The sequence below is a fragment of the Rhinoderma darwinii genome, chromosome 7, assembly GCF_050947455.1.
Source record: "Rhinoderma darwinii isolate aRhiDar2 chromosome 7, aRhiDar2.hap1, whole genome shotgun sequence".
Lineage (NCBI taxonomy): Eukaryota > Metazoa > Chordata > Amphibia > Anura > Rhinodermatidae > Rhinoderma > Rhinoderma darwinii.
In genome coordinates this window covers 5,830,821-5,838,432 of record NC_134693.1, presented here as the reverse complement: position 1 = coordinate 5,838,432, position 7,612 = coordinate 5,830,821, and the positions used below count along the sequence as shown (strand labels likewise).

General features: G+C 43.2%; 1 protein-coding gene across 15 annotated transcripts in view; it reads left to right on the top strand.

Annotated features, from left to right (window-relative positions):
- The first annotated feature begins 1 nt into the window (after position 1).
- Positions 2-7,612, top strand: part of PTPRF (protein tyrosine phosphatase receptor type F) — a 717,955-nt gene continuing 710,344 nt past the window's right edge. For 7 of the 15 annotated variants that reach the window (XM_075832637.1, XM_075832636.1, XM_075832645.1 and 4 more), the window contains exon 1: positions 2-198. The gene's annotated coding sequence lies outside the window, so the exon portion shown is untranslated. The remainder of the gene's footprint in view (positions 199-7,612) is intronic. The other 8 variants (XM_075832652.1, XM_075832651.1, XM_075832649.1 and 5 more) reach the window with 2 other exon arrangements.

The window sequence follows — 7,612 nt, the reverse complement described above, 5'->3', positions numbered from 1 at the left end:
GCGCAGGGGAGAGCTCGTCTCTGGGTAAGGGCGGCGGTGATGCGCTGCGCGGTCACGGCTCTCGGAGTGAGAGTGTGAAGGGAGCTGACAGAAGCGCAAGCCGGAGCTGTGGAAGGAGCTTAAAATTATAAAAAAGAAGGAAAGCACCCCAGAAAATTAGCAGCACCCCAGGACTGGAGCCAGCAATACCCTCAAAGGGTAAGTGCACCTCCCTGTATAATAATCCATCATTTGTGATAGAAGACTCGCTGGCAGCCGGAGCGGCATCCTCTCATGCTCCAGTACCAGGAGAATTACCCAACCGTATAGCGGGCATGCTGGTCTTATTAGTGCTGGGTATTATAACACCTCCTGGCATCAGCCCCCGAAATGCCAAACCTGTGCCACCCAGTGCTCTGCAATACGAAGCCCGTGTCTCCTATTCTAAGCCGGCTTCTCAATACTTACCCTTGCCTGTCATTACCAGGAGTGTGCCCTATAACAAACCAGTGCTCCCAGTGCCCCCATTCCTACCCAGTACTAATCAGTGCCCCCCACTTCTACCCAGTACTAATCAGTGCCCCCACTTCTGCCCAGTGGTTCCAGTACTACCTAGCGCCCACTTCTACCCAGTGCCCCCACCTCTACCCAGTGGTTCCAGTACTACCTAGCGCCCACTTCTACCCAGTGCCCCCACCTCTACCCAGTGGTTCCAGTACTACCTAGCGCCCACTTCTACCCTGTGCCCCCAATACTACCCAGTGCCCCCAATACTACCCAGTGCCCACATTACTACCCAGTGCCCCCGCTTCTACCCCATGCTCCCAGTACTAACCTAGTGCCTTCCAATAATTTGCAGTGCCCCCAATAATGCCCATGCACCTCGGTGCTTCCCACTGCCTCCACCCTTCACTGTACTACCCACATCACCCCCATTACTGAGCAATAGCCCCCTAATATCACTGTTTGGCAATACTACGAACTGCCCCTAATAGTACCCCCAATTCCCTTCACACATCTATATCCCCCATATAAGCCCTGTGCCCCCTCCTGCTCTCTTGCATCCTCTCTCTCACCAGCTAATTCGTTCTCCTCCAGATTTACAGCCCTCTCGTCCGCACTACATAGAGCTGGTGGCTAAATAATTACCAACCCGGTGCCCAGTCCTTCCATCGCCCCCCCCCCCCGTTTCCCAAGGCATGCTTCATATTAACCCCCACAGAATGCCAGTCAGCCGGGCACTAACCCATTATTATAGGCTGGTGGTCCGCATGTCTCCTGCTGTTTTGCCACGAACGCCCACCTCCACTGTAGAGCAAAGCCGAGCAAACTAACCCGCGTGCCCATTTAATTCTATGCCCGTAAGATCTGTAGAACCGTGCTGGATGGTCCATTCTAATGCTCTGCCTTCCTGTGAACGTCCTATACATATGTATTATGCCCCCCAGATGTTATTACAGAAAGTCGCTGCAACCTTTACTTTGTCATGTACATTTGCAGCTTAGCTCATTGCCTGTAATGGTTTAAGTATTCAGATGTTCCTGAGCGGCATGCCATGGGTTAACAGCCTCCGCACTGGTATAATCGTACATTGCATATCTATAGGGACTCTTTTTTTAATTTTTTTTAATTTTATTTTTTTTGCAATCTCTTATAACCGAACAGCTCTCACTTTCATCATGTAATTCTCTCCCCAGGCCGTAATTGTTAAAAATCCCACTATTGTCTGTAAACACAGGAATGACCTTTTTTTAAATGCACAGTGTTCCCTATAGAGAGAGGTTGTAACCCGTATTAGCTGTAGTACATCTATCCTCTAGGTAGTCATTATACCTGGCAGTGTGTAATTTCATTTGTTCAGGATTATTTGTGTGTTCACCTCTCACCACCACCCCCTCCGTCGTCCTCATTGATTGCTCTGATCAATACGTCCTCATTAATTGCAATGATTCTGATGTAAGTTATTAAGATCCTGCTATTGGGAGCCGCCAGGAGTCAGAGAATTCATCTTCAGGGTGGGAGTTCTGCCTATTGTTAAGCGATACATTGTGATTAGCGGATCATTCCTGGTACTAGGAGATGATACAGAGTTGCTTCTATGCCATGATGAGGTAGCAGACCCTTACTTCTCAGGGCTACATGAAAACTATTGCTGCATAAGAAATAATTGCATGCAATCTTGGGATTTTTAAGGCAGCAACAAATCATTGAGTCTTTTTTTTTTTTTTTGCACATATGGAAAGTTGCCTGTGATGTTTGCGTCTCGTTCCAGCCCAGGTTTAAATTCCAAAATCCACCATGAAATAGCTGAGGCTGTAGGAATTAAATGCGGTTCACAATGTGTGCAGCTCAATGGTAATGAGAGACAATTGTAATCAACAGGCAGAATCTCCTGGACGCTCATTGTGGCCCGCTGGGTTCATTGTGCAACACAAAACTCCAAGTCTCCGTGTACCGTAGTCCCATGTAACACCTTTTTCTTTCCAGTTTGTGACGTGAGATTATAGCCTGGAGTTGCAGCAATGCTTTTTAAAGGGCTGATAGATCTCATGACATCATGCTGTTGCAACCCACTGCGCTGTGTGGCCCGCCCCTCACCGAATTTTGGATTCTGATGTATCTGCAAGTGTTTTTAGTAATTTCTTCTCAGAATTCAGACGGTTATTATTAGTTCAAATATCCAAGTGGAGCAATATGTTTATATAAAATGTATTTTTTTTTTTATATTTGCAATAAGCCCTACTGATTGGTTTAGTTCCTGTAGTTGTCAGAGGTGCTGAAAGGGTTAAAACGATTGGCTCAAAATGATGTCCTCCGTGTGGGGGAATATTAAACATCCCACCGGTGTGGGGGTCCGAATGACTATCTAGATCATTATTCATAACCGGATCATTCCTTCCTCCGGCTTTTCAGTGGTGGAAACACAAAAATAGATGAGGTTTGCTGCAAGTGTCTTTATTAATGATGAGGTCTTCATTGTATGTTCCTTATTCCGAGTTCTGCAATATAAAGATGTTACGGGTGGGAGGAGAAGGGTGTCAAAAAATGCAAACAGTGTTAACCCTTTGTTATTCATTGACGGTCCTATTCTCTTGCAAGGATCTTAAGCACGGTACTGATGGATATTGTCTGATATTAGATTCTGAATGTATTTTTCCAAGATCTTGTCAATGCTTGTACCCGATGGTTTGTCATTTTCTACAGGACAGAGCTTTGTCAAATAATGAGACAATAGGAGGCGCAGATCACAATCGCGTTAAATTCATCGGACGCAAATGATATTTGTTTCCTTCCTGAACTGTGCTTTAAGCTTTTGCAATATTTCTCCCTCTCTGTCAAGGCTGTGCTGTCAAGGCCTCAAGCTCGTTAGTGTGAGCGTCTTGTGTACAAGCAGTCGCCAAACTGTTTAATGCATTAAGACTGTATTGTTAAACTATCGAAGACACATCTCATTATAATGAGGCGAGTCCGTATTGCACATCTGTAGTCAACCAGCAAAAAATATTGCGAACACTGCTTAAAATACAACACTGAAAATAATTGTCTCAAGACTTGACATGACAGTGAAGGAGACATTTAACATTGATCTTATCTGAATCTACAAAGTAATGTCTTGTGAGGAGGGGGTGACCTGAAGCTGCGTTTCATCCAAGAATTATCAATAAATCCAGCCTTAATTAATCTCTTCCTTTGAAAAGGTTACTGGATAGGGTAGGGCAAGTTAAGATGCATCGGTCTAGGGTTGAAGCTTTTATAGAGCATCCCCCACCTGAAATAATAAACATCCATTGCAAAATCTGCATGTAAGCCTTGGACTTCTAATGAAACCCTAGTGGACCCCATTATGTGTTAATAAGTTTTGTCCGGCGCTATTGGAATCCATCGTATGTAATAGATGTCTATGGCCGGCCTTCAAGGATAGATAGAGGCATGCACCACAATCAAGTAAGCAGGGCATCATGGGACAATGTACTCTCACTATTACATTAAATATTTTCGTTTTTTCTAATCCTGTATTGTGGCTACATGGGTTGTAGTTCTTACAATCGCATCCAGGCCCCAACACTTTGAGACCATAGTCCACCTATCTACATAAGAGAACAGGATAATTAGAGGATGTTGCAATGGTGACTTCTAATTTCTCAATAATGTCCTATTGCTAGTTGGAGCTCTCACTATACAAATGAATATATTTTATAATGCAAAAATTATATATAGCATGTCCTCCTTAGAAAGGGATGTGAAAGTCACTGATGGTTACATGAAGGGCTCAGGTATGTTTTTAGAACTGGCAGCCCTGAACATCCCAAGCAATGCTCTTGGGTAAATACCTTGGTAAAAAAAAAATTTTTGGGCAAAGATGAATATATATTTTTTTTTTTAAATATTTATTTTGCATAATACTGTACTAGAATTGCAAAGGACACGTTTGTGCATTTCATTGTTAATACCTTAACGTCTATTTTTTTTTTTCTGTAACTTGCTGTATGCAACTTCTTGACTCCAGTGGTGGCAGTATTGCTCTCTCTGCAGAATCTGCCTCACTGTGTGGACCTTCCTGGCTTCTGTGTGTGCTGTATAAATTGACTGTAAGAACGGCACTTTTAATAAATTCTGTCCTTATTAGGCTCGTTATCTTGGCCCATTAGCTGTAGGAATACTTCCACCTAGTGCCAGCTTGCAGTGTTAGTGTTATATTAGATGCCATTCTTTCTGTATTAAGCACGTTTATATTTTAAGTCTATTCACTTTTCAAGGGGTCTGATCTAATAAAAACAGTGGTTTGTGCACATGCAGGATTGTCTAATGCTCAAAACGTCTGATATAGGGCGCATGATGATCTTCTGTATCGTTGTGAACATCTGTATGCAGAGTTGAGCTGTGGCTGTATTTCATCATTTTACTGTTTAACCCTTTCGCTCCCAGGGGTTTTTGGAAATTTTTTACCTCTGGTAGCCAGGACATTTTCCACACTTTTGACGTCACATGACAGAAGCTGCAGAATGCAGTTTTGAGCCGAACCTGTCACTAAACTGCACTAGCAGCTCCTGAGCGATATCCTAAGCTTCGTTCTGTGGATCCACTTTAATTTAATCAGTACTGAGCTTATAAAATCGCTCAGCGGCCACAGTCAGCCTTGACCTTAGTCCAGCTCACTGACTGATTCAGCTCAGAATGGTTTTCTGCTGCTTCTATGTACTGGGATACATAGAAGCTGCAGAAGTGAAACAGTGCATTTATTTTGTATAAAAGTCAATTACAGAAGTGATTTATTTATTTTTTTTCAGAAATAAATGCATTTTAATTTGACTGCAGTACCCCTTAGGCCACACGCAGTTTTTATCTCAATTTTTTTAGCGAAATCACAGAACTGGACACAAAAAAAAAAAAGATGTCAGTCTTTTCTTTATACATTTCCTTCCTTTTGGATCTACTATTGATTTTGGCTCAAAAAGCTGTGCCACAGCCTCAAAAACTGTATCAAAACAGTGTGTGTGTGTGATCGTGGCCTTAATTGGGAGCTGCAGCCAAAGACCTTTGACACATCCTTTGGGATTTCCATCTATCAAGATACAGGAGTCCACTGACCAGGGTCTCGAAACGGTACCAGTCTGTTGGTGGTTGGTAATAGCAATAGATGCCATGGAGAGCTCTCACCTCTAAGCTCTTTAGAGTTGCAGTAAAATCAGAAGAATTACATCGTCCACCAAAGCATTACATAAAAGCATGCTATATAAACACTGTGATGTCAGAACATGTGAGGTGCTGCAGACTTGGAGCTCACAGGAAACCCGCAGAATTCTAAATGGCTCTCTATAAGGGACTGATCTAACTCAAGTAAAGTGCAAAACATTTGTAAAGTTACTCAGGATTATACAATCGAAAGATAAACTATAAAATTATGTTCAAAATTGGATCTTCGCATGAAGCATATATATAACCTTTCAGGTGACTTTTCAGAATAAACTGTCGTGTGTACATGAGGAATAGCACTATTTCTGGCTATTATATGACGGATTCTGAATTTTCTTGTTTTCCCCCCCTACAGGCTTCTATCTCTAATTCTCAATTTTCTCTGGTTTAGTTGGCAAAGCCTAAATGCTACCATGTTTTCTATACACCTCATGCAGAGGAGAATCCTGCTCTCCTATCTCTATCTCACATATAGAAGCTGTAGAAACATGGAGGACATCATACAGCAGTAATGAGCAGTGTTGCTGTGAATTCAGCACTGGGGTGAGATATAACACTTACTAGCAGCTGCTGCAGTGTCTGCCTCTCTCTCACTCTCCTCATGCTCCCTACCCCTCCCTTCATAGACTTCTATGGGCAGCGGTAACCTGATCCCTCAATGAGATAATTTGTTTTGTCTTGAGACAGAAAAAAGATGTAAATTCAGATTGATTAAACAGAAGAGGGGGAGCCTGATAAGTGAGAGGCATTTTTTTCCCGTTCACCTCTACCGTGGTCAGGCTGGGAAATCCAGCCGAGACACTGACCGCTTTTCACGGCCCCAACTCGGTCGTGTGCAAGGGGTCTTACTGATTTAAGTCAACTGGTTCTGTGTGTAAAAAGGCATGATTGCAGTTTGCATTTGTATTGTTTTCCATTCAAGTTCATAAGTGGGGGGGGGGGGGCTGTTGTGAAACAAAAATGCGTCAGAGGCTTCATAAAGGTAGTGTGTATGACCAACTCGTGTGAATAAGATCTCATCATCATCCCTCATTGTTTTACATGTAACATCTAGCTTCTGTATTTCATATATAACGTGTAAACGAGCGCGATCAACGAGACCGCTCGTTTGCCCCTTTCACACGGAGCTATGTATGGGGATGAGCGCTCGTTACTCCGAAAGCTCGTCCCCATATATTATTATCACGTCGGCAGCACGTCTCGCTGCTTACACAGAAAGATGTGCTGCCGACATCGATTTTAATATTTTTCATTTGTAAAACTATACGATCAGCAGATGATCCAGCGTTTGCTCGTTCATCGGGTAGTCGCCTCCCTGTTTACACAGGGCAATTATGAGCAATGAACGAGCGTTTGCCCGATGATTGGCCCGTGTAAAAGGGCCTTAAGCAATATAATCTATATATATCTATATAATAAAGTATTTTACTGCTAGTGGAATTGCCAGTACTTTCCCTTTTTCATTCTAATTACATTTTCTACTGTCAAATCACCCAACAGTTTTCAATTCCAGAGAAATATTGATGTGGGATTGTTTATTTGTAGAGCTTCTGTGCAGCTGTCACTGTGAGTGTTCAAGAGAAGCGTCTTATGGTTAAGGGCCTTTTACACTGGCCGATCAGTGGCCCGATGTAGCCTGTCACACGGAGCTATGGATGGGGACGAGCGGTCGTTACTCCGATCGCTCGTCCCCATACATTATTATCATGTCGGCAGCGCGTCTCCCTGTTTACACACCAAGATGTTCTGCCGACAATGATCTTTCACTTTTTTAGAACGATACGATCAGCAGAGGATCAAGCGTTTGCTCGTTCATCTGCTGATCGCTGGCCTGTTTATACAGGGCAATTATCGGCAACGAGCGTTCTATCAACACATGTCTGCCCAATAATCGCCCAGTGTAAAAGGGCATTTAGACAGTCATTGGAAGTTTGGAGTC